At 45.1% G+C, this 19440-nt stretch overlaps 1 protein-coding gene and 1 pseudogene across 1 annotated transcript in view; one reads left to right on the forward strand and one right to left on the reverse strand.

Moving 5' to 3' along the window:
* Positions 1–19440, forward strand: part of LOC126161511 (putative uncharacterized protein DDB_G0271606) — a 477313-nt gene that overhangs the window by 9611 nt on the left and 448262 nt on the right. The gene's annotated exons all lie outside the window — the stretch shown is intronic.
* On the reverse strand, positions 14966–15083 carry LOC126164187 (5S ribosomal RNA; annotated as a pseudogene).

Consider the following 19440-nt stretch of genomic DNA (forward strand, 5'->3'; position numbering starts at 1 on the left):
CGCTTCATAAGGCCAGTGAATCAACCTCTAGAGCCGAGGTTGCTAAGACAGGCCTCGAATCGGTGGTATTTGGCTATAAACTCGGTGACAGAACAAATTTTCAGCATAGGTATCTGGCCAATAAGGGGTGCAGAGGTAATGGCGTTATGTATCTGATCACCAGACTTGGTGCATACGTCTGCGATTAAATTGCAACGCACTCCGCAGTGTCTCAATAAGTGAAGTCATTTGAACTATCCGTCGGATGGGGACGCCAAACCCGGCGGCCCCTTTGGTACTACTGCGGAGGAATAGGTTATGTGGTGGCTTCCTTCGCTCGTCATCACCATACAGCATGATATATACACACCCATTACAGTCACCTACACTCATCAAATAGACTTCGCTCAAAACTCTCATTTCAGAGTGGAAAGAGACCAATGTGTGCAGGTGCGAACCAAAATCATGGGTGTCATCAGCTCCAACACACTCCAACGAACATTTTGCTTAAGACATTTATATGTTTACACTCATCAATTTCTAAATATCTCGTCTGACTTCCGGAGAACGAAGTGAAAGACTAAGAATATAGTAAATAGCAAAAATTTTTGCAGAATTACGAGCTGCGTTTAATACATAATACTTTTCTGCTTCTTGTCCGAGGGCCTGCACTTGTGGGTGTCCTTACCGCCTGAACGCTTGCATTCCAGCCAAGGAAATGAGGACATGCACAGGTTGGCAGTGCTTGATCCCAACAACAAAGCCGACATGGCCCGCGAAACCACTGGTGGTACGTGCAAACCACAGGAAGTTGAGTGTGACGAGACAAAAAGCCAAAGACCGTGCACTAAGACTGACTTTCCCAAATGTACGTGGGAACTGAAGATAGAGACAGCATTCCACCATTATATCCTCCTGTAGCCACAGTCTGCAGACCTGTGTCAAACCTGTGATCATAGTAGTAGTGCTAAATGTAACTCTGACAACGATAAGCGCACCCTACCATTTTATCTACGTCTACATAGTTACTCCTCAAGTCCTCGTACTCTACATGGCACTACTAGTCAGTCCCTCTCGTATTCCACTCACAAACGGAGTAAGGAATAAAGGACTGTCTGTATGCCTCCGTTAGAGCCCTAATTTCTCTTAGCTTATCTTCGTGGTCCTTACGCGATGTGTACGTTGCCGGCAGTAGAATCGTTCTGCAGTCAGCTGGAAATGCCGGTTCTCTAAATTTCCTCAGTAGTATTTCGCTCAATAGAGTTTCGCGGAATGAACGTCGCTTCCTTCTAGAGATTCCCATTTGAGTTGAGGAAACATCTCCGAAATACTTTCGTGTTATTCGTACCTACTGGTAAAAAATCTAGCGGTCATTTCTTTGAATTGCTTCAATGTTTTACTTTAATCCAACCAGGTGGTGATACCAAGAACTCCAGCAGTAGTCAAAAATTTATAGCACTAGCATTCCACATGCGGTCTCCTTTGTAAATGAGATACACCTCTCTAAAATTCGTCCAAAAAACCGAAGTCGACAATTCGCCCTCCCTGCTGCCGTCCTTACGCGCTCTTTCCATTCTGTATCGGTCTGCAGAGTTACGGCTAGATCTTTAAATGGCTCTGAGCACTATGGGACTTAACATTTAAGGTCATCAGTCCCCTAGAATTCAGAACTACGTAAACCTAACTAACCTAAGGACATTACACACATCCATTCCCGAGGCAGGATTCGAACCTGCGACCGTAGCGGTCGCGCGGTTCCAGACTGTAGCACCTAGAACCGCTCGACCACCCTGGCTGGCGCTAGATCTTTAATCTATGTGACTGTGTCAAGCAGCACAGTACGAATACTGTGTTCGAACATGACGGGATTCTTTTTCCTCTTCATCTACATTAACTTAGCTGTTGTTCATCACACCAACGAGAAACCGTGTCTAAGTAAACTTGTATCATCGTACAGTTACACAACGAAGACACCTTCCCGCACACCACAGCATCATAAGCAAACAGCCGTAGATTGCTGGTCACACTACACGTCAGATCATTAATGTATACAGAGAATAACAGCTATCCTGTCAATCTTACCACACACTTTCCTGTGGCATACCCTGCGATACGGACACCGATCAACACTCGCAGTCGAGGACAACGGACTGGGTTCTATTACTTAAGAAATCTCCGAGGTAGTCACATATCTGGGAACCTATTCCATATGTTCGTACCTTCATTAACAGCCTGCAGTGGGGCACCAATTATCTATCACTACGGAACCTACCCGTTTCCCCCCATCCATGGTTTGCAGGATGTCATGGGAGATAAGGACAAGCTAAGTTTCGCGAGAGCGAGGCCTTTTAAGTCCGCGCTGATATGCGGACAGAATCTTTTTCGTCTCACGGAAGTTTATTATTCACTCATGCTCATAAATTAAGGATAGCTGCAGAATGTGATGGCACACAACGTGGCACTACACAAAACTGGCGCTAATAGCATAGGTACATAGGGAACACACACGACACAGATCTGTAAGTCCACAGTACTAGCGATACACTGAGAAACACATGTGCTACAAAACGCCACTGTTTCCTGCGCATGTACCCCGATATCAATATGGGATATGATCACCATGCACATGTACACAGGCCGCACAACGGGTTGGCATACTCTGGATAAGGTGGTCGAGCAGCTACTGGGGTATAGCCTCCCATTCTTGCACCAGTGCCTCTCAGAGCTCCTGAAGGGTCCTAGGGGTTTGAAGACGTGCAGCGATACGAGTACGTCGACCGAGAGTATCCCAGACGTGTTCGATGGGGTTTAGGTCTGGAGAACAGGCAGGCCACTCCATTCGCCTGATATCTTCTGTTTCAAGGTACTCCTTCACGATGGCATCTCGGTGGGCCTTGTGTTATCGTCCATCAGTAGGAAGGTGGGACCCACTGCACCCCTGAAAAGGCGGACATACTGGTGCAAAATGACGTCCCGATATACCGACCTGTTACAGTTCCTCTGTCAAAGACATGCAGGGGTGTACGTGCACCAATCATAAACCCATCACACACCATCAAACCACGACCTCCATACAGGTCCTTTTCAAGGACATAAAGGGGTATGTGACCCGTGGTCTAGGGGTAGCGTCTGTGATTCATAGTCAAAATGTCTTCGGTCCCGGGTTCGATCCCCGTTACTGCCTAAATGTTGATAAATAAATGGCGGCCGAAGACTTCCGGCATAAGAAGTCAGCCTCATTCTGCCAACGGCCTTGTCAAAGAGGGTGGAGGAGCGGATAGAGGTTCAGGGCACTTTCTTGTCCTAGGGGTGGGAAATTGCCCCTAAAGGCGGAAGAATCAGCAATGATCAACGACATGAGGATGCAGAAGGCAATGGAAACCACTGCATTAAAGACACGTAACGTGTATCCACAGGACATGTGGCCTGTAATTGAAGAAGTGTCATGATGATCTCTCCATTGGCAAAAGATTCCGGAATAGTCCCCCATTCGGATCTCCGGGAGGGGACTGCCAAGGGGCAGGTTACCATGAGAAAAAGATTGAATAATCAACGAAAGGATAACGTTCTACGAGTCGGGGCGTGGAATGTCAGAAGCTTGAACGTGGTAGGGAAACTAGAAAATCTGAAAACGGAAATGCAAAGGCTCAATTTAGATATAGTAGGGGTCAGTGAAGTGAAGTGGAAGGAAGACAAGGATTTCTGCTGAGTATCGGGTAATATCAACAGCAGCAGAAACTGGTATAACAGGTGTAGGATTCGTTATGACTAGGAAGGTAGGGCAGAGGGTGTGTTACTGTGAACAGTTCAGTGACCGGGTTGTTCTAATCAGAATCGACAGCAGACCAACACCGACAACGATAGTTCAGGTATACATGCCGACGTCGCAAGCTGAAGATGAACAGATAGAGAAAGTGTATGAGGATATTCAAAGGGTAATTCAGTATGTAAAGGGGGACGAAAATCTAATAGTCATGGGCGACTGGAATGCAGTTGTAGGGGAAGGAGTAGAAGAAAAGGTTACAGGAGAATATGGGCTTGGGACGAGGAATGAAAGAGGAGAAAGACTAATTGAGTTCTGTAACAAGTTTCAGCTAGTAATAGCGAATACCCTGTTCAAGAATCACAAGAGGAGGAGATATACTTGGAAAAGGCCGGGAGATACGGGAAGATTTCAATTAGATTACATCATGGTCACACAGAGATTCCGAAATCAGATACTGGATTGTAAGGCGTACCGAGGAGCAGATATAGACTCAGATCACAATATAGTAGTGATGAAGAGTAGGCTGAAGTTCAAGACATTAGTCAGGAAGAATCAATACGCAAAGAAGTGGGATACGGAAGTACTAAAAAATGACGAGATACGTTTGAAGTTCTCTAACGCTATAGATACAGCAATAAGGAATAGCGCAGTAGGCGGTACAGTTGAAGCGGAATGGACATCTCTAAAAAGGGCCATCACAGAAGTTGGGAAGGAAACCATAGGTACAAAGAAGGTAGCTGCGAAAAAACCATGGGTAACAGAAGAAATACTCCAGTTGATTGATGAAAGGAGAAACTACAAACATTTTCCGGGAAAATCAGGAATGCAGAAATACAAGTCGCCGAGGAATGAAATAAATAGGAAGTGCAGGAAAGCTAAGACGAAATGGCTGCAGGAAAAATGTGAAGACATCGAAAAATATATGATTGTCGGAAGGACAGACTCAGCATACAGGAAAGTCAAAACAAGCTTTGGTGACATTAAAAGCAACGGTGGTAACATTAAGAGTGCAACGGGAATTCCACTGTTAAATGCAGAGGAGAGAGCAGGTAGGTGGAAAGAATGCATTGAAAGCCTCTATAAGGGTGAAGATTAGTCTGATATGATAGAAGAAGAAACAGGAGTCGATTTAGAAGAGATAGGAGATCCAGTATTAGAAACGGAATTTAAAAGAGCTTTGGAGGAATTACGGTCAAATAAGGCAGAAGGGATAGATAACATGTCATCAGAATTTCTATAATCATTGGGGGAAATGGCAACAAAACGACTATTCACGTTGGTGTGTATGATATATGAGTCTGGCGACATACCATCTGACTTTCGGAAAACCATCATCCACACAATTCCGAAGAAGGCAAGAGCTGACAAGTGCGAGAATTATCGCACAATCAGCTTAACAGCTCATGCATCGAAGCTGCTTACAAGAATAATATACAGAAGAATGGAAAAAAAAGAAAATTGAGAATGCGCTATGTGACGATAAGTTCGGCTTTAGGAAAAGTAAAGGGACGAGAGAGGCAATTCTGACGTAACGGCTAATAATGGAAGCAAGGCTAAAGAAAAAGCAAGACACTTTCATAGTATCTGTCGACCTGGAAAAAGCGTTCGACAATATAAAATGGTGCAAGCTGTTCGAGATTCTGAAAAAAAGTAGGGGTAAGCTATAGGGAGACACGGGTCATATACAATATGTACAACAACCAAGAGAGAATAATAAGAGTGGACGACCAAGAACGATGTGCTCGTATTAAGAAGGGCGTAAGACAAGGCTGTAGCCTTTCGCCCCTACTCTTCAATCTGTACATCGAGGAAGCAATGATGGAAATAAAAGAAAGGTTCAGGAGTGGAAATAAAATACAAGGTGAAAGGATATCAATGATACCATTCGCTGATGACATAGCTATCCTCAGTGAAAGTGAAGAAGAATTAAATGATCTGCTGAACGGAATGAACAGTCTAATGAGTTTGAGAGTAAATCGGAGAAAGACGAAGGTAATGAGAAGTAGTAGAAATGAGAACAGCGAGAAACTTAACATCAGGATTGATGGTCACGAAGTCAATGAAGTTAAGGAATTCTGCTACCTAGGCACTAAAATAACCAATGACGAACGGAGCAAGGAGGACATCAAAAGCTGACTCGCTATGACAAAAAAGGCATTTCTGGCCAAGAGAAGTCTACTAATATCAAATACCGCCCTTAATTTGAGGAAGAAATTCCTCAAAAATGGTTCAAATAGCTCTGAGCACTATGGGAGTTAACAGCTATGGTCATCAGTCCCCTAGAACTTAGAACTACTTTAACCTAACTAACCTAAGGACAGCACACAACACCCACTCATCACGAGGCAGAGAAAATCCCTGACCCCGCCGGGAATCGAACCCGGGAACCCGGGCGTGGGAAGCGAGAACGCTACCGCACGACCACGAGCTGCGGACAAATTCCTCAGCATGTACGTCTGGAGTACAGCATTGTATGGTAGTGAAACATGGACTGTGGGAAAACCGGAACAGAAGAGAATCGAAGCATTTGAGATGTGGTGCTATAGACGAATGTTGAAAATTAGGTGGACTGATAAGGTAAGGAATGAGGAGGTTCTACGCAGAATCGGAGAGGAAAGGAATATGTGGAAAACACTGATAAAGAGAAGGGACAGGATGATAGGACATCTGCTAAGACATGAGGGAATGACTTCCGTGGTACTAGAGGGAGCTGTAGAGGACAAAAACTGTAGAGGAAGACAGAGATTGGAATACGTCAAGCTCCAGATGAAAACCCGGCGAGAATAACTCTTCAGACTATACCTGGACTAGTCCGTGAACATAACCTGGGACCACTGTTCCAATGACTATGTACCGGTACTGTGTTCTTGACAGCAGGCCTTACGGGCTCTCCTGTGACCAGGGGTCAGTGCAATGCACCTTGCAGGTCTCCGGGCGAATAAACCATGTCTGTTCAGTCGACTGTAGACTGTGTGTCTGGAGACAACTGTTCCAGTGGCTACGGTAAGGTCCCGAGCAAGGCTACCTGCAGTACTCTGTGGCTGTATGCGGGCACTGATGGTAAGATATCGGTCTTCTCGTAGTGTTGTACACTGTGGACGTCCCGTACTGTAGCGCCTAGACACGTTTCCTGTCTGCTGGAATCGTTACCATAATCTTGAGATCACACTTTGTGGCACACGGAGGGCCCGTGCTACGGCCTGCTGTGTTTGATTATCCTCCAGTCGCCCTAGTATTCTACCACTCATAACGTCATCAATATGTGTTCTTTGAGCCATTTTCAACACACAGTCACCATTAGCACCTATGAAAACTTCTGCACACTTACTCGCTGCACCGTAGTCTGACATGCACCAACACATTTCTGCGTATGTGGACTGCTGCCAGCGCCACTGTGCGACGACCGAGGGTCAAATGCACCGCATGGTCATATCCCGAGGTGATTTAAGCCCGCAAACCGCCCACCAGAGCGTTGTTTCATCATGTATCAGCATTATGCTTAATTTATGAGCATTATTGTATTTATTATATTCAGAATATGTTCACTCTAAAGCTATCAATAAACTATCAATATTACGGCCAACGCTGACCTTCTAATTTTAACTCTACAGCAAACTGATGTTATGGATATTGCTCTGTAATTTATAGGATCGGTTTCTTTAACCTTCTAATAAACAGAAGTTACCTGCGCTTTTTTTCCAGTGGATTGATCTTTACGGTTAACGAAAGGTTGACGATAAATGCAAGCTAAGTATGAGGCCAGTGCAGTAGAGGTTCTAAAACCGAACTGTGATTCCATTCAGACCTGAGGACTTATTTCCATTCAATTCTTTCAGACGCTTGTTAAGATTGAGGTATGCCAGTTAGGTTGTCCTCGTTGTGGGACTCTGTGCCACAATCAAATGACGGTGTATTTGTACTTCCCCTGCGTGAATGATTTCTTAAACGCGAAATTTATAACTTCAGTTTTCATTTTGCTGGCGTCTGTTGCCACACGACACTGGTCGACGAATGACTGGACAGGTGCCATTGACTCGCAGGAATATCCTCTGGTACGTGACAAGATCTTTCCCCAAAGTATGGCGGTGGAAATTACGATGTTGTCAAGATGGTTCGAGATTGTTTCTTTCACAGCTTTTAAATTAGTGACTTGGTTTATATGTTCCATGCGTTTCTCAACTTCTCTGACAAATCCTTTTCAGTTCGTGTCTTCTCTATTGTACTCTCTTGGAAGTTACACCAAATCGAAGTATCAAGCACTGAAGTAAACAAATCATTATTTTTAAATGTTGTATAGTTTTTACAGTTAAAATCCTAGGAATTTTTGGTGCGTTAAAAGGGGGCAACGGCAAGTGACGCAAGTTTGGAAAAACAAAACTGACTTGGAAAATAATTCAAATGGTTCAAATGGCTCGAATCACTATCTGACTTAACATCTGAGGTCATAAGTCCCGTAGACTTACAACTACTTAAACATAACTAACCTAAGGACATCATACACATCCATGCCCGAGGCAGGATTCGAACCTGCGACCGTAGCAGCAGTGCGGTTCCGGACTGAAGCGCCTAGAACCGCTCGGTCACACCGGCCGGCGGAAAATAATTCATGAACCTTAAAATGACAACCCAACCGACATCAGCCACACCTGCGGTTGAGATGTAAGTTGGTTGCCTATGTTAAGTTGCATGGAGTATTTTCCACATCAGTTTTATTTTGCCCACCCTGTATTTTTCGTTGAGACTGGGGGAGGGACGGGAGAGAAGGGTGGGGGAGACTTGGATTCCCTGCAGAACCGAACCTTATATCCGCACCTCAGAGGTCTTGCAGTCAACTCTTTCTCAGGACACAAGTCTCATTTCAGCATGGAAAGATCACATTGAGTTGTACACGAAGACAGGGAGTGTGTTACACTGTTTTGATCGAGACTGGTCGTAATTAGTAGAATCCAAGAATCCACGACTGATGACCTCAGGTGTTAAGTCCAATAGTGCTTAGAGCCATTAGAGCCAAGAATCGACCTTAAAATGAAGCTTGGAAATCGATAGATTGAAAAACTATCGTCAATAAATACATCTGAAGTAAAAGAGAAGAAATTATTTTCGTCAGTACAGAAAAGCTGACATAATGAGGGGCTGACTTGGGGAGGGGCAGGAGAGGGGGGTGGGGGAGACAGTAAAAAATATTGGATTCTCTGAAGAACCGAACCTTGTAAAATTACGAACAACTTCAGTTGGAAAGACCACATAGATAATATTGTGGGGAAGGCGAGCCAAAGATTGCGTTTCGTTGGCAGGACACTTAGAAGATGCAACAAGTCCACTATAGACGCAGCTTACACTACGCTCGTTCGTCCTCTGTTAGAATATTGCTGCGCGGTGTGGGATCCTTACCAGGTGGGATTGACGGAATACATCGAAAGGGTGCAAAAAAGGGCAGCTCGTTTTGTTTTATAACGTAATCGGGGAGAGAGTGTGGCAGATATGATACGCGAGTTGGGATGGAAGTCATTAAAGCAAAGACGTTTTTCGTCGCGGCGAGATCTATTTACGAAATTTCAGTCACCAACTTTCTCTTCCGAATGCGGAAATATTTTGTTGAGCCCAACCTACATAAGTAGGAATGACCATCAAAATAAAATAAGAGAAATCAGAGCTCGAACAGAAAGGTTTAGGTGTTCGCTTTCCCCGCGCGCTGTTCGGGAGTGGAATGGTAGAGAGATAGTATGATTGTGGTTCGATGAACCCTCTACCAAGCACTTAAATGTGAATTGCAGAGTAGTCATGTAGATGTAGATGTAGATGAGGCAATTGGTGTGAATGTAACGTAGGTATACAGTAGGCTTCAGGTGGAATAGAAAGTATTTCAGTAGATGGGAGTATACACAGTTCGGATAACACATTCGACGTGTGTCTAATTATCACTGGTTACAGAGATAAGTTTTTATTTCGCATGTTGGTACTCAAATCGTTGTGGTGTAATTTATCGATTGTGCTTCTTGTTCTAGTTTTAAAGCTGTGTTTGAGTTTACGTATTTGAATTTTTCAGTTGTGACTGTGGTTCAAAAGGTAATCAGTCGACTGGACCTGTTCTGTTACCGCATCGTCTTATAGGACTCCATCGTGTAGACTTTCTTGAAAATGAGCTTCACGCATTTTGAAATGGGTAGCGATAGCAACAAGAATGGAAATGTTCTTGCAGCTTGACGAAGCCTCTACACATTCGAGTCATCAGATGACATGTCATCTGAACCTAACATCTCCCTGAAGATGAATCGGCAGAAGTGATCACGCTACTTGGACAGCAAGGTTCCTGGACCTTTCCCCTTTACATTTTAGCCTGTGGGGATCATTGAAACGCGAAGTTTACAATGAAAAATTAAACACAAGAGGCAAACTGATCGTTAGGATTACAAGTAGTGCTGCTTTCATAAAATTTCATCAGGAGAAGCTCGGAAGAGCTACATTTTGTGTTGTCGAGCGAATTCGAAAGTGCGTTGAAGTCGGAGTAGAAATTTATGAAAATCAACTTCTAATTTAATTATCTTCTTATTGCTTAACACCTTGTGTGAATATTTGTTTGGGTTACGTTCTAACAGGCGTATGTCTACAACCAGTAGAAATGTTTTATTCGAATTTTCTTTACTGCCACCTCCGAAAATATTTATTATTGCTCACGAAACGTGTTGTATACTCCTGTACCATTTCGTGGTAATATGATTGAAGTTTTGTCGCTTGCACGGCCACGTCACGCTCCTCTTCAGATTTATTCTTCAATAGTCGATGTTTCGAAGCTTCTACTGGTATCTTCCTCTGACTATTCTGGTGCCCATGGCTGGCTGAATCGTAAGTCAAGTGGAGACACTGGGAGTGTCTTCAAGATCTCAGCAGGGTAGGCCTAAAAGGGTTGGCTATTGGAGAAGTAATTTGAAGAGGACATGACATGGCCTTGGAGCCCACAATATCTTGCAGGCACTGAGGTAAGGATGCAACTGGTACCCTGATGTAGCTACTGGTATCTTCTTCGGACTATTCTGGTGGCCGTGGCTGGCTGAATCGTAAGTCAAGTGGAGACACTGGGAGTGTCCTCAAGAAGATCTCAGCAGGGTAGGCCTAAAAGGGTTGGCTATTGGAGAAGAAATTTGAAAAAGACATGACATTGCCTTGGATCCCACAATATCTTGCAGGCACTGAGGTAAGGATGCAACTGGTACCCTGATGTAGCTACTGGTATCTTCTTCGGACATAGGGGCAGAAATCCATTCCAGTACGATTATGCCATAGGTGGTAAATCATTGGAAGCGGTAACGACCGTAAAATACTTAGGAGTTACTATCCGGAGCGATCTGAAGTGGAATGATCACATAAAACAAATAGTGGGAAAAGCAGGCGCCAGGTTGAGATTCATAGGAAGAATTCTAAGAAAATGTGACTCATCGACGAAAGAAGTAGCTTACAAAACGCTTGTTCGTCCGATTCTTGAGTATTGCTCATCAGTATGGGACCCTTACCAGGTTGGATTAATAGAAGAGATAGACATGATCCAGCGAAAAGCAGCGCGATTCGTCATGGGGACATTTAGTCAGCGCGAGAGCGTTACGGAGATGCTGAACAAGCTCCAGTGGCGGACACTTCAAGAAAGGCGTTACGCAATACGGAGAGGTTTATTATCGAAATTACGAGAGAGCACATTCCGGGAAGAGATGGGCAACATATTACTACCGCCCACATATATCTCGCGTAATGATCACAACGAAAAGATCCGAGAAATTAGAGCAAATACGGAGACTTACAAGCAGTCGTTCTTCCCACGCACAATTCGTGAATGGAACAGGGAAGGGGGGATCAGATAGTGGTACAATAAGTACCCTCCGCCACACACCGTAAGGTGGCTCGCGGAGTATAGATGTAGATTCTGGTGCCTGTGGCTGGCTGAATCTTAAGTCAAGGACACTGGGAGTGTCCTCAAGAAGATCTCAGCAGGGTAGGCCTAAAAGGGTTGGCTATTGGAGAAGAAATTTGAAGAGAACGTGACATGGCCTTGGAGCCCACAATATCTTGCAGGCACTGAGGTACGGATGCGATTGGTGCACTGATATAGCTATTGGCGTTGTTAGTCATTTGCCGTTGGCTCTAGTGACGTGACAGCACATCCCTCGTCGACCCGTCCTCTTACGTGGCCGCCAGGTTAACGTGTCACCTCGGCTCAAGGTCGCGTCGTGGACATGAGGCCAGGTGCAGCGGAGGGTCAGACGGAGCCGGTGCAGTGGGCGCCCGTTACCGGCGAACATTTGCGCCTAGCAGTCCGCTCGCTGCGGCTGGTGGCTGGTGGCTGGCCCACTGCGAAAGTTGTTCCAGTTCTGGGCCGCAGTTGCGCACTACCTGGGCGCGCTGCGTCACGTGACCGCCGCTGCAGCCCGACCCGACCCGCTCCGCTATAAGGACGCCGAAGTCGCCGCCTGCTCCTTCACGGCTCATTCAAAGTAGCCAGCTGGGAAACGGTGGAGTTGGGTGTGGACTGTGTCACAGCTCTGCTGACGGCCTGCTCCTTACCTACGCAGTTTCGAAAAATGCTGCTGAGAGTGGCAGACCGATGCACCATACGTTATATTATCAATTGATTACCACCAGTTCACAAAAGCGGTTCTACACAGTGTTGTTCATGACCTAATTTATTTTGCACGCTGCAATTAATAGATTAATGGTAATTATACTGTTATGTATTACGGATATACCGATATTTCTTTCACGACAATCAACTTTACATAATCGATTAACTGTTTAATTAATTATTTCATATTTTCCTTCGTTGTTTTGCTATTCTTTCCTTGATGTACATTTTCTACAGGGTGAACATTAAAAAAAATTGACAAATTTCGGGGGCGGATTTCTGACTGGAAATGGAGGAAAATAGGTCCTATGTACATGTGTCCAGAAATAGACGGTGTGCGTGCAGCGACAACAAATCGTCCTGGAACACAGTTCAGAGCTACAGCGCATCCGCGACACAACAGACGTTCAAAGCAGCTTCCACGGAATGGCAGATGACAGAGATAGTCGCGGTTGTCATGCAGGATAGACTGTAAACTTATTTGTCCGTCGCTGACATAGAAGACCGCAAACCTTCTTTCCTTCCCGTCTGGACAAGCTGTGCAGTGACTAGGATACATGCAAAGCTTACTGGGACAGGGTAAATGCTAGCTACAATGAAGTCGATAATTCGATTGCAATATTGCCATTTTAATTTGATATCCCCCTCAACTGACAAAATTTACAAAAAAAATGTGAATTTCTTTGTCCATCCACACACTACTGAGAATGGCACATTAACAATTTGCAATTAGGCGCCCCTATTACCGGCAGCTGCGTTGATAAATACTCGGCACCTCGCAAGGATAACTACCAGATCAAGAATATTAGGTAAGTTGATGGAAGTGGTTAAGCGTTGGTGAAAATCACGCTTCTGAGCACACAAAGACCTCTAACAGCAGAACTCTGGACGGAATACGCGTTGGTGCAGTGCTGCGATACAGACCGTATATCTCCCTTCGAAGACGATGGCCAAGACGCCGTCTCCAAGTCCGTACCACTCGATGGCACAATTCTCCCGTCTCCACGGGTACGAAAACGCGGCGGAAGAACACTCAGTTTCGGCAAATGTCGAACGCTCTATCATCGCCGAAATCCCTCCAACGGCATTTCTGAGATCTACACAATGATCGAGTAGGCCATATCGCCCCTAGGCAAACGAAATTCCCGTCTTCGCCACGTGTTGCCCAGCACAGGTGGCTCCAGATGCCGGGCTATCCCCAAAAGCGCCGCATTGTTCCGCGTTTCCGGTGACCGCTGCCTGCCTCCCACGGCGGCCCGGCGAGCTACGGCCAGCTGCAGACTTTATATTCCACAATTCCCAACTTCCGACACTTTTCACCAACACTTTAAGTTAGTGACTTAATCATGCAGACATGCAGGGAATATTGCTCGAGAGTGCCTCATATTTGTCGTAATTCAATAGTCATGTTCTGATGCCCTTGCCACTCCCTTTATTATTAATACTAATGTTGGTAAGCTAACGTGTAAGTGCCCATGTCCTGGCACCTTACAAGACATAGTCGTACTTTGGTTTACACCATGTCTGCGGGCCACTTGCCTGGGGCTTGTACGTGGGTTCGTCTCAATATCCCGTAGAACCCGGTCCGCGACATCTGGTGTACGCACAGTCCGCCGTCTCCCTTCACATTTTTCTGTCTGAAAGGACTCATACTCACACAAACGCCCAAAAAGGGCTTGAAATGTTGTTTGATGTATTTGCTGTCTGTGAGGGTATTCGCTTTGGTGTAGCCGTGCTGCCTCTCGATCCTTTCCATCTGCTTGCCCGTATACAAATAACATCTCGGTTCCTTCACAGTATGAATACCGGGCCATTGTTATGCTCACAGTACAGTGCGTCAATCACACATCCTGCAGCACACAAGGAACACATGGCACGTGACCAGACATCATTCGTCACCGCCATCTACCGTGGCAACGATGCATTTCGGAACACTTGTTCACAGGGCCTTTTTTCCTCCATTTTCAGTCCGGAATCCGCCCCTGAAGTTTCTGTGTTTTATTAATGTTCACCCTTTATGTTGGTTTACCAGCAGCACCGGCATAGAAAGGGACATCAAGGAAAGAGCTGCAGTAGTAACTAAATGCATGCATTCCCTCAGGGAAACGCTCACCTCAAAATCAATATCAGCGAATACTGAGATGAGAATATATAAGACAGTGATAAGACCAATAATCATTTACGGCTGAGAAATCTGAAGCATCATCAACCGATAAAAGAAAAGACTATTTATGTTTGAAAGAAGAGTTAAGAGGAAGATACGGGAACCTATCTTACATATAGGTGAAAGGAGAGGGAGGAAGAATGAGGCAATCTACCTCTTTATGTAACAACCAACAATACTACACAATCTGGAGAGCAAAAGAATCCAGACCGTGTAGTGTAACCCGTATGCCAGAAGAAAAAAAAAGCACTCCGCCATCAGGCAACAAGTGGACCATCGATGCCATCCGACCGCCGTGTCATCCCCAACTGAGGATGAGGATAGGAGGGGCGTGTGGCCAGCACACCGCTCTCCCGGTCGTTACGATGGTTTTCTTTAACCGGCGCCGCTACTATTCGGTCGAGTAGCTGCTCAGTTGGCATCACGAGGCTGAGTGAACCCCGAAAAATGGCAACAGCGCATAGCGGCCCGGATGGTCACCCATCCAAGTGCCGGCCACGCCCGACAGCGCTTAACTTCGGTGATCTGACGGGAACCGGTGTATCCACTGCGGCAAGGCCGTTGCCTATGCCAGAAGAAAGATAGGTGAATACAGTACTTGAGGGGAAACCAAACACCAGACGTCCCATAGGACGACCAAGGCAGTGCTGAATGGACGATTTGACGAAGGACTTGGCAGCCCTAGGGACTGAAGACACCTGGAGGAACTGAGCAGAAAACAAGAAGGAATGGGTGCAGTGTGTGTAAGCGGAGTGTCGCCTGCAGGGCTTGTGCCCGCTTGATACGTATGTTTCAAAGCCTGTTTCAGGAAGTGAAATAAGAATCACTAATTTATGTAATCTTTTTCCGACCAGTAGCGAAAGGTTAGCTGTTGTGTTCCCTGCCTGAGAACCGAGTGTTTGAAAAGGAACAGAGAAAACCACTATTGCCGGATATTCATGAGGCGCACCACGCTGAACACGGTACACTGCTACATTGTCTTTCCAGAATTGCAGTGGAGATGTTTTCCGGTTGACACAGGCTGATGTAAACAGAGCCTAACTTCAGAGACTAAACCCCGGCTATTTGCTGTTACCGAGGTACAGCTCTGCTCATGAGGCAGTGAAAATGCTCCAAAAATCATCTTCCGCAATAGCCGGTAATTGTACTTGTGATTCTTCGACTTCGCCAATGTTGATACAGTAAGAAACCGTTTTGGCACAGCGACTCTGTATTATCGTAAGGAAGGTGAGAAAACATCAATCAGTTGCAATTCCATTGGTTTTTTATTTATTTTCCATTATCCTTGCATATATAGATTTCAGACATAAATAGCCACCTTCAGTGGATCTGAGTGAGTTCTAATCCAACAAACTCCCAGCAGTACACGACACATTAAGGCTTTACTGGTGTACAGGCAGAAGGAAGCTGTCAAGAATGTTGTCTTGTTGCTCATCTTACAGCGAACTGTCGTTTTGGACCGCCAAATATGTGGGAATCAACGCCCCGAAGGTAAGGGGTGATTTAATTGACGGCCTTTATGCCACCGCATGGGCGGCGGTGTGTCTGTAATGTTTTCCTCGGCCACCTATAAGAACACTGCATGATTTCAATTCTGGACGTAGCGATTCTAATTTCAGTCGCAGAAGCGTCAAAAGAAGAGGTGAAATATGGCTAAGAAGGGGTGCAGCGACCATCCCATCATGTGGCATTGGGCATAATTATGGTGGTATTTGGTGCCAACGTGACGTCGTTAACCTACTTTATACCTCACATGAACTTCTGCATCTACATATATACTCCGCTAGCCACCAAGTGGTATGTGGCGGAGGGCACAATTCGTGCCAAAGTCATATTTCCACCCCTCTGTTCCACTCGCGGATTGCGCGAGGGAGTAACGACTGTCTGAACGCCTCAGTATGAGCTCTTATTTCTCTTATCTTTGAATGGTGATCATTGGGAAATTTTAAAGTTGGTGGTAATAATATATCTCTACATCCTCGGTGAAGATCGGATTTCGGATTTTAGTGAGCAGCCCCTTCTGTTTAGCGCGCCGTCTATCTCTAAGTGTGTCCCACTTCAAACTTTCTATGAGATTTGTTACGCTCTCGCGATGGTTAAATGTACCAGTCACGAATCTTGCCGCTCTTCTTTGGACCTTCTCAATCTCTTGAATCAGACCCAACTGGTAAGGGTCCCATACAGACGTACTCCAAGACTGGACGAACTAATGTATTGTAAGCTATTTCCTTTGTTGAAAGACTGCATCGCTTCAGGATTCTACCAATAAACCGCACTCTAGAGTTCGCCTTACCCGTTACTTGTGAAATCTGATCATTACATTTCAGATCATTTCGAATAGTCACACCCAGATACTTGACGGACGTTACCGCTCCAAAGACCGGGCATTTATTTTGTACTCGTACATTAACGGGCATTTTCGGCTTGTTGTACGCAGTAGGTTACACTTACTAATATTGAGAGATAACTGCCAGTCATTACACCACGCATTTAATTTCTGCAAATCCTCATTGATTTGTTCACAACTTTCGTGGGATGCTACTTTCCTGTAGACTACAACATCATCGGCAAGCAGTCTCACGGTGCTGTCAATACCATCAACCAGATCCTTTATGTAAATCGTAAAAAGCAGAGGACCTATTACGCTGCCCTGGGGCACACCTGAAGGTACGCTTGTTTCTGTTGAATTCACCCGGTTTCTATCCGCATATGTCATCGGATAGACCGTAACGGCGCACTTTTTGTAGCAAGCGACTGTGCGGAACTGAGTCGAATGCCTTTCGAAAGTCGAGAAATATGGCATCAACCTGCGAGCCGGTATCTAGAGCCTGTTGTACATCATGCACAAAGAGGGCCAGCTGTGTCTCGCATGACCAGTTTCCTAAAACCGTGCTGGTTTCTGCAAATGAGCTTCTCAGTGTCTAGAAAGGTCATTATGTCTGAACACAAAATATGTTCCATGATTCTACAACAAATCGATGTCAGTGAAACTGGCCAGTAATTATGTGCGTCCGATTTTCTACTCTTTTTATAGATTGCTGTGACCTGGGCCTTCTTCCAGTCCCTTGGAACTTTCCGCTGTTCGAATGATCTGTGATAAATAATGGATAAGAATGGTGCTATATTTGTAGCACAGTCAGCATAAAATCTTACGGGGATACTGTCTGGGCCAGATGCCTTCCTGGCGTCTAAGGATCTTAACTGTTTTACGATCCCAGATACACTAAACACTATATCAGCCATCCTTTCCTTTGTTCGATAATTGAAAGGGGGAATGGTGCTGCAGTCTTCTACCGTAAACGAGTTTTTGAAAGCTAGGTTTAGAATTTCGGCCTTCTGTTTATCATCATCAGTTACATTACCCGTACTGTTGAAGGAAGAGAAGGTACTGAATTATTTGTGCGGCTGGTCCCGGTGGAGGTTCGAGTTCTCCCTCGGACATGGGTGTGTGTGTTTGTCCTTAGGATAATTTAAGTTAAGTAGTGTATAAGCTTAGGGACTGCTGGCCTTAACAGTTAAGTCCCTAAATTATTTGTAGCTATGATTTGAGATCTGATCTTTTTTTGCGCAACTGTCGACACTTTCCTGTATGAAGCGTCGCCAAGCCCGAGGAGATGTCGGAGGGTGCTGCGCTTTTTCCCCATTACAGAAGAAGGTTGTAGGTTTGAGCCAAATTTAAAACTTCTTGCTAGCAATGGGGTTTCGAAAAACTGATACTTTAACTGTATTGCGTAGCGTTCTTTATAACTGACGATTGTCTCTAAGCGAAAGTGATTGTATAATGAAGAAATTTTTATCAGCAACTCCTCGCGGTGAATCATGAAGTTTTTCAGACTACCATTTGCTTATTGAAGACTTTATCATATTTCGTCTGCGTAAGAAGGAATTCTGTATCTTAAACGGTTCCTGAAGTATTTGAGGTGAACTGCTTAGCTGAATCACTCTGTGATATACATACGTGATATACACGTGGTGAATAAGAATCATACTCATACTCTGTGTAGTAGAGTTTGGAGGCATGCAGATCAGCACTAGTGAGAGAGGAAGAAAGTTATGAGTTTGGCGTGAATGCTCATAATGTCTTTAAGAGCGGTTGAGGTAGCAACGGCTTTTAGCCATTTACACGGAACCTGTTTGACTTGGAGGCCACGAACGTCTGTGGTGTCTAGAGAGATGCAATCCCCGCCACACGCCGTCACGCCAGAGTGCACGACACTCGTCCCTAATGGCAGCGAAGGGCAGAACGATAGGTAGTATCGAGAGAGCGAAACGCTTTGCTGTGTAGTGCAGTCGGAGAATGTTCCTCGAGTGCACCATTGTTACAGTACTAATGACATCAAAATGTATCTTACGATATCGTTACACAAAGCACCTTGAAGTCCAGTTACCCAACCTGACGCTTCGCCACAAAGGGATGCTACAAATTTCACACGATTAGAAACAAGTGACTGGTAACGTATCAAGTTTCATCCAGAATAATCAACTGGATACAGAGTTAGTGCTCTATTGTCGGGAATGTAGTACAGAAAACGATGCCAAGCCGCCTCATACGGTGTTATAGGTAACGTCTACAGCTAAGCGCTACATCTTACAGTTTTCAAGGTCTACAGCGACACCTAGGTACCTAATATTTCACAAGCGTGGCGGAGGTTACAGAATAACGTTGCACCCAACTTTAGTTGTTGTAAATATTCCAATCTGTGATTTCCCATTACGTTTTCAACCTCTACACGTCCCTCAAATTCCGTGGAAGTTATTTCTTGAAGTCTTAACGCATAACCTGTCTTCCTGTTCCTTCTCCTTGTCAATGTTTTTCTCATGCTCCTCTACACACCGATCCTGCTAAGAATCTCATCTCTTAAAAGGCCGACTAATTTTTAATATCCTTCTGTAGCATCACATCGCAAATGTAGTCCATGATTC

This window comes from Schistocerca cancellata, chromosome 2, assembly GCF_023864275.1.
Source record: "Schistocerca cancellata isolate TAMUIC-IGC-003103 chromosome 2, iqSchCanc2.1, whole genome shotgun sequence".
In the NCBI taxonomy this organism is placed as follows: Eukaryota; Metazoa; Arthropoda; class Insecta; order Orthoptera; family Acrididae; genus Schistocerca; species Schistocerca cancellata.